Below are 8,731 nucleotides of genomic sequence, written 5' to 3' on the forward strand. Positions count from 1 at the left end.
ACTATATAGCAATGAAGGTGATGCTGGAAAGTTACTGCAAAAGATCTACTTGTCTTTTGCAGGCAAACATTCTGTTGCATACGATACTGCATATCTTGCATTTTTATGCATTTCTTTCCCCTTGCAATATGGTTTGTCAGGAACAAACATTTTTAGAATATTTATTAAACATTGGTCAATCGTTATTTTGTGACTTTGTCAATTACCCTCCAATCAAAATTTCTTTTTTGAGACGTATAACTTAATCAGAATGTAGCAAAAATACCTCCCTAGATGCATATGCAAAACAAGTTGTCCTTGGAGTGGTAGATCATAGAAAACAAAATAACAGAATTTGCTATTCAAGGCAGGATAGGACAGTAGTTTATTCTTGGGGCTTTCAAAATCACTACTTTTCGCTCCCCACTCCCCCCAGATCTCTTTACACTGTAGGATCAGAAGCAGGTATAAGACTCATACACTCCTATGCCCCTTCACCACACCTTAGAAAAAGTCATGACTGCACTGGAAGATCCCCTATTTATTTAAACTCCAAGTATCATTGGAACAGGGTGATACTAATTTTTTTAAAAAAAGAATCAATGTCTCCAGTTATGGTTATTGCGTTTTAGATGATATAATAAGGGTCCCCAACCTTTTTGCATTTGTGGGCACATTTGGAAATTTCAGAGTGTCATGGGTGCTCTCATAAAAGGGTAGCCGTGGTAGGCATGGCTGGTCACACAAGCAAAAAATCATTTCCCAGGAGGCAAACGTGAGACTAAAAAGTAATTTGTCCAAGAATTTTAAGTACAAGGCAGAGGTATGGTCTGAGCTCCAAAACACAAAGCCACTCCTTTTAACCCGAATGAAAATGGCTTTGGAGAGCAGCATACCCAGCATATCCCTAAACAACCATTTAAAAAACTTAAGAAATGAAATAAAAAACAGGAGGGTTAGAGAGCTGGGGTGGGGTGGGGTGGGGTGGGGTGGGGTGGGGTGGGGACCAAGAGAGGTGTTCACAGACACATGGGTGCCTACAGGCACCATGTTGGAGACCCTGGCAATATAGTGAAGGTTGGAAGAAGGAACACACTTTTGATTTTGCTACATGTAGCAGTTCAGGGAGAAGAAGTAGTTTTTGAACAGCCCCATGGTCTATAATCTGAAACAGCTGATGTGTTCATCCATACCTTTGTGGAGAAATAGGTTGCAAATTAGCCTTCTTTCCGTAGTCCTGTCCTTTATCTAAAAAGTTGGGTTCGTACTGACTTCCTATTTCACTGTGGGAAATGTATCAAAAGCATGATACTGAAAAGCAGTCACAATGCCTGCAAGAGTTTGCAGTTTTGCACAGTTTTCAATGATGTCCAGTTTTCAATTTCATGCTTGCAAAATCATAGCAGAAAATTAGAGATAAAATTGGCTAGTGGTACATGCTTCCCTGGTTGCACAGCTGAGGTTATTGGAGCCAATGAATAAATGTAGTTCAGGTGAATTCAGGGTCAGCAGAGTAGAGTGACAAAGCAGCCATCCCTAATATGGAGAAAGGAGAGAAGTTTGCATTTAGTAGCTTTTTTCATTTAATTGTAAAATGAAGCTTTTGTATACTATGTTTATATAACAAAAAAGAGCATATTTCATTCAAAGTGCAAAGGTAGTCCTGATCTCCATAAGAAAAGTTCTGAAGTAATATCACAAAATTAGGGTGACCATATGTAAAGGAGGACAGGGCTCCTGTATCTTTAATGGTTGTATAGAAAAGGGAATTTCAGCAGGTGTTAGTTGTATGAATGCAGCACCTGGTAAAATTCCCTCTTCATCACAACTGTTAACTGCAGGAGCCCTGTCCTCTTTTGTATCTGATCAAGTGACCAGGTACAAAAGAGGGCAGGACTCCTGCAGCTTTAAACAGGTGCTGCATGCATATAAATGACACCTGCTGAAATTCCCTTTTCTATACAACTATTAAAGATACAGGAGCCCTGTCCTCCTTTTCATAGGGTCACCCTACAACATATCATGCAAGCTTTTGAATTCTCCAGAAGTCTTCTTCAGGCTAAATGATAAACAAAGCAAGGGGGAACCTAAACAATGTTGAAATAGTCTTCATATATTCCAGTGGGAGAAGGTAGTAGACATTCGATCTTGAAGCTTTGACTAAATGCAAACTCCATGGCTTTAGCATCTCTAGTATTAGCTAGCATTTTTCCTTCCCTCCAATTTCTTTGTTTATCATCTAGCCTGATGAAGAATTGTGGGGAACTTGAAAGCTTGTATATTATGATATTTCCTGGGTTCTAATAAAGGTGTAGGCCTAATAATGGATTTTCAAGTTCACACTTGCTCCACACTCATCCAAAGTTGTTTGGAGGAGCAACTCTGTTTTTGCCTTCTTTGCACATGCATTTTCAGTACGCATTTTAAATTATTCTATAGGTGATTACTGATATTTTGTTAGTATACAATCAAACGTTGGTCATTTTTCTCCTGTTGTCTCTTTGATAGTTTGAGATAATAGACCCAATGGGACACTAGGTAAAGTACCTTTAAAGGCAACAAAAATAATCCTCAGATTTCATATATAAGTTAATGTTTTAGCATCTTCAGGATTCATGAAGGTGTGATATCAGCTGAATTGAAGTTCTGAGGTATCTGGCAGTAATGCAAAAAGGTACTACATCAGCAACAGAGAGCATGTTTTGTATGAGGCTCAATGGTCAATAGACAGCCATTCTGGTTCCCAGAAGCAGATTCTCACTTTGGAAGACAAAGGCTCAGGTCTAAACTCTATCTCTAAACTCTACACACACACAAAACATCTTAAAGGATAGACCATTAATATAATTTTAAGAATGTTTGATTCAGTATGTGTATTGATTTTATCTTTATTTTATAGTATTGTCTTTAGTCTGAGCTGCTTTAACTTCAAATTGGTATGCCACTGACGGATAGGTTTGTAGTGTACAACTGAGCTGGTGGAACAAGGTTTCCATGACTCTCCTCCACCCCATTTCAGCCCCTCCAGCTCCCTGAAAATGTTTCATGCATTTCAGTAAGCACAGAAGAAGCAGGCACTTCTATGCATAGTGCTGAACATCACACAGAAAATGTTTGCTTCTGCTTTTAAACTAACCACTGTTCCCTGTAATGTCTGAATCTGAGGAATGGTGGTGTGCTTAAACCAGGTTGGGGAACCTGTGACCCTCCAGGTCCAACAACTCCCATCAGCTCCATGTCCAATAGTCAGGGATGATGGTGGTGTGGTCCAACAACATCTGGAGGGACAGATGTTCCCCACATCTGGTTAGTGAGAACAAGCCAGGATCTGAAACTATGTTTTGATTCTGGCTTGTTCTTACCCTAGTTTAAACAAGCCATAATTCTCCACGTCTGGACATCACAGGAAAGTGCACTTTAAAATCAAAAGCAGATGCTTTTGATTTCCTCCACCTGGTGCATGAAAGAAGAGGGGAGGGTAAGCATATGAGCCCAAGGATTGTCCAGGATCATTCACATAGTAGGAAACCATGGTTTCTTGTTATGTCTGTACTGAGCCATAGACTTTCAGCATATTTAATGCATAAATTAAGATACTTACATTAGGAAGTTATTCATAAACTGATTTATTGCTAATAAATACTGGGATTTATCTCAAACTGCTAAAAGAACTTCGATATAAAACTATTTCATTTCCTGCTTAACTTTTGTCCTTGATACGCTTAAATTTGGCAAACAAGATATGCATTACAAATTTTTAGTGAACAAAGTGGCTTACATTTTATATTTATTGCAAAGTTAAAAACTTGCTAAGAAGTTTTTAAACTAACGTTTCGTTTAAATCCAGAAGCTCCACAATGTACTACATACCCTCTTTTGTCAAGTAACTGCAACAAATGCTGTTGCATACTTTACAACATCTTGTGAAGAAATACAAGGCCATGGTCAGTTATAGGTTATGTATATAAAGTAACTAACTGCTACTTAAATTGCAATAAAAGTAATTAATGGAAGTAGGAAGTAGTAGGGGGCAGGTTTTTTGTTTGTTCCTCTCAAGCAAAACTGATGTACTACATATGAACTTTTTCTGATATGGAGTAAAGCACAAGGTCAGTTTCAGACTGAGAGCTCTCCTGGTTCTAAATAGCTCAGTACTATGTAAATTTAATTGTGCTTTATACTTTTAACAATACTGTAAATGCTTTTAAGATTTCATGAAATGCACCATTTAATTTTTTTGCGTCATATAATGTTATCTACTTTACCCTAGCTTTCAACTCTGCACAAGCTAAATATGTTTACTTGGTAGTAAATGCTATTTTCAGTAGGATTTACTCCCTTGTAATAGTGTTTAGGATTGCAGCCTAATTTTTTAATGTCTCAACTAAATTATTTTAAATGTTGTATAGAGAACTGTAATAAACATTCTACTTCCAGAATATCTTGTTTAGACATTACTGACTGTATAATGTGTTAACAGATACCTGGCAGATTATGAGCTCCATCACACCACGTTTCCCCCCTCCCCCCTGGGTTGTCCCTGCACTATCCACCTCCATTTCGACAGCGCTTCAAGTGTTGATCACTTTTACATGTGTGCATTCTTACACAATTTCAGCGCGTGTATCCTTTCACTTGTGCAGGCTCGCATCACTAACATACTGTCCTGTCTCCTTCCTTTTCTTTCCCCTTGAAGTTCATTGTTGTGGCTGGGAGGGACTTTGAGATGGATGTGGGATGTGGGTTCCTTCCCCTGCCATAATTCTTATTTTCCAATGTTTTATTTTTTTATTTCTGAGCAAATGCAATTGAATGCAATTCTGGTAGGCTGAAATGGTGTAATAATGCATTGGTGTACTTAAGGGATTAGGGGAAGTCAATCCCTTTCATGTCCACAGACTGGTCTACCTATCCTTGTTTCAACAAAGTATTGTTGCATTGTAAAACTTAGTAGGAAGGGGGGAAAGAAAAAGAACACACAATGCTTTCCCTAGGATCCTTATAAACTGAGTTTGAGGACCGAAAGTACGATGGACTGACTCAGTGAACACCATACCAACAATCCAGCAGGCGTTCCCAGGGAGAATGATGAAAGGAAATCGAAATGGTGTGTTGGACGAGAACCACCCTGTCCTCTGCTTTTGTTAGTGACATTGCCCTACACACAGGCCCTTCCAGAGACACACCCCTAGCAGAAAAATCAGGACGATCTGAAATAGCATCAAAAAGGAAATTACACAGAAACAGAACAGGGATGTTATCACACATGGCAAAAAGAACCGGACTTTCCTCGTACAAAAAAAGAGGAGGGGGAAACAGCGCAATCACAGCAAGATCACAGTAGGATGGGTATGACATCATGTGAGTACCGTGCTGCAAATCCAGACACCAGGCATGTCGAGAGTGTGTTAAAAAGCTGGTGTGATGGAGCTCTATGTGAATTTAAACTACACTGGGTAGCATATACACTTGGGGCTCCATCACACACGGGAAAACACACTCCCTACCATCACTTCTCTGCTCCTGGTTTTATTGCTCAGTTACTTCCTGTTTCAAAACAGGAAGTAAGCAACGAGCACAAGGCCCATTCAGTTGGTTGTTCTAATCACACTGCTTCTCTTGCACACAGCAGGAGAGAGCAGCAACATCTGGTTTTAAAAATATTTCAGACTTTGTGTGGTTTTTCTTGTAGCACAAGGAAGGCCAGAAGGGGTAGAAGGCACATGGGAGGCAGACAACTTCGTGTGACGGACCTGCGAAAAATCCTTCAGTGCCCAGTAACGAGCGTGCAATAAAACGCTTTTCAGATGGAGCCCTTAATTTAAAACTGAGTTTCTATCTTGCATATATTTAGAGAGCGTACAGCCAAGAATGTACAGTTCTGCTTGCTGATTGCCTTAGTCTTGCCAGATCTCCACTCTAGGCAGACTCTTCTGCAGTTATAAGGTTATATGGGGAAATGAAAATTAGGCTTACATCCAATGTTATGCTAGTGGGAAGACAATATGTAGTGGTGCAGTTCTACAAATGTTTTTACAAATACTAGTGGAAGAAATTCCACAAGAGAGCGAGAGCGAGAGAGAAAAACATTATTACATAGGGCACTTAGTTTGCAAGGGTGATGGAGATAACAAAAGATTGAGGTATGTGCTAGAACTAAACTGGAGGGAGATTTGCAGAACAGTTCATGCAGCTGTTGTGTAACAACTTGCACTAATGACATTGCTCTTTTAGATTTAAACAGGCTTTTCTTACACAACTCCCTCATGCAAGGATGAGAAATGGCCTTGTGGCAATGTAAAGGCAGCATTGGATGCAACCTCTGCAAATTTACCTGTGAGTAAACCCCCTGAGTAAAGTGAGACTTGCTTCTGATTTAATATGTATAAGATAGCAGAGTAAGATGTTTTGCACATGGCACTCTTCGCAGAACTCTCAAGTGAAACTGTCCACTGGGCAAAGTCTTAAACTATCATGTATGAAGGTCTTATGTCCACAAAACAGGGCATCCTGAGCATGTCTACTCAAAAATAATCTCATTCCATTCAAATAGACACTCCCAAGTAAATAAACATAGTAGTACCAATGTCTTGTACCAGGGTGCTTGCATCAAGCATTTCTTGCTTTTGCTTAACACCAGTGGGAGCAAAATTGTGAGGTTCTACAATATGAACTTTCTGTGGTCTGCCATCTGATTTATAAATGGTGTTCAAATATTTTAAGTAAATGTTGTTTAATGTTCTAATATACAGGTACAAAAAAAATAGTTTTCCGAAGTCTTGTCTCCTTTGCTATGGGACCTTTCAATGTCTACATGTTGCTTGGATTTTCCATTCATTCGCCTGTGTATATTGGCTCTATTCCCAGAACACCTATCTGCGAATTGCTCTAAAACAGCTTAAGTGGAGGTCATCCAGGAAAATGTTAGAATATTTTCTCTCTTCGGCCGTCCAATGAAAGAAGTAGTGCTTTAATAAGTTATGTGGAAACTTTCTTCAGGGCAAAGCAAATAGCAAAGCTAGTTGTCTTTGTTTAACTTTGCATTTTCTATACCTTTCTCCACCAACACCATCTGTTCTTATTACTAGAAGAAGAGGTCTTCCATATTAATGGACCTTCCTTGATCATTATAGGAGCACTTCTTCTTTTTTCAGGCAGATACTTTGATAATATGGGGATTCCTTCTGAGGGATTCAGTCCCAGTCCTGCAAGTGTCTGCTGAGACCCTTTGCTTTGGGATGCGAGCAATATACACGGCAGGTGAGGGACTGCATGTTTGGCATCCTATTAGGTTCTTGAAAACATCCCCATACTGTAGCCTCTGAATAGAAAACGATGCAGATTAACAATTCAGAAACCTGCTGAATTCTGGGAATCAAACCCCCTCTCAGTGCCCACAGTCCCAGTTTGGAGTGTGTGTGTGTGCGTGTGTGTAGTGGGCTCTGTGACTGTTGTTTCCAAAATAAATAAATAAATAAACCCTGGAAAGTGAGGGAAAAGTTAACTGAGTGAGGGTGAAAAGATTACAGTTTATAGAAGTGAGTGTTAGACTAGGGCCCAATCTACACCAAGCAGGATATTGCACTATGAAAGCAGGAGCCACACTACTGCTTTATCGTGGTACTGAAATGCACGGGCAACTGTTGGGGCCCATGACACATCTACACCAAGCAAGATATAACACTATGAAAGTGGTATGACAGCGGTGTATGGTATGTGTCATGGGCCCCAACTGTTGTCAGTGCACTTCAATACCGCTATAAAGCAGTAGCATGGCTCCTGCCTTTTATATACCGCTTTCATCGTGGAATATCCTGCTTGGTGTAGATGAGCCCTAGGAAGCAATTACTAATGGGGTAATGTTAGTTTGTTGTTTAATTTGTTTCAGTAATAAGTTTTTATGACCAACACATCTACCACTTCCGTTAAATATAAAATAAATTTCTACGAGTTCCTCTGTTCATGCCTGGGCATGATATATTTATCAAGAAATCCATTTTTCTTTTTGAGATTTAGGCCTTTGCTAGACCTAAGGATTATCCCAGGCAAATGGAGGGGTCGTCCCTGCCTACTCCCGGGATCCCCTGTGTCATTTGGATGCACAGGGATGATCCCAGGACAATCCCGGGATATAGGCCTGGTCTAGCCATGACTTCAGCTGTTGGGAGCAAACTTGATTTGGTGAGGAGGGACTGGCATGCATGCTTTAAAACACCTGCGTGCACTCTCAAATGTTTTTCTAGTCTCCAGGCCTTTAAGGTGGCTGAATTTCTGCCAAAATTCACTCTCCCTCCCCTCCTGGAAGCTAAGGTAGATGTCCAGCCTGACTGTGATTGGCTATGGAAGCTCACCTCACACATCTCAGGGGCCTGGAGTGGTATACAGCTAGAGGGACTATTTTTGCCACTTGGTCTTCACTTGAGTCTTCGGTCTTCGAATCTGGTCTTCAACCTGGTCTTTGTTTTGATCTTCAGACTTCATTTGCTATTTGGCCTGGGAACTTTTGAATCCTGTCCTGTAGGCAGACCCATACTTCAGTAAAGAATGGGATACAATTGGTATTTTATTGTTTTTGACTGCAGCATTGCTTCAAAGGGTTTCTCTATTGTTTAAAGCTTTTCTCTGATGGTTCCTTGGATTTCCCTTAATATTGATACACCTCTTTTACTCCTTCCCCCTTCCATATTGATAATAACTTTCACTCCTATTTCAAAGCTTGTGTGTGCTTTATTCCACCTCAGTACTGAATTCA

Source organism: Elgaria multicarinata, chromosome 5 (assembly GCF_023053635.1).
Source record: "Elgaria multicarinata webbii isolate HBS135686 ecotype San Diego chromosome 5, rElgMul1.1.pri, whole genome shotgun sequence".
Classification (NCBI taxonomy): domain Eukaryota; kingdom Metazoa; phylum Chordata; class Lepidosauria; order Squamata; family Anguidae; genus Elgaria; species Elgaria multicarinata.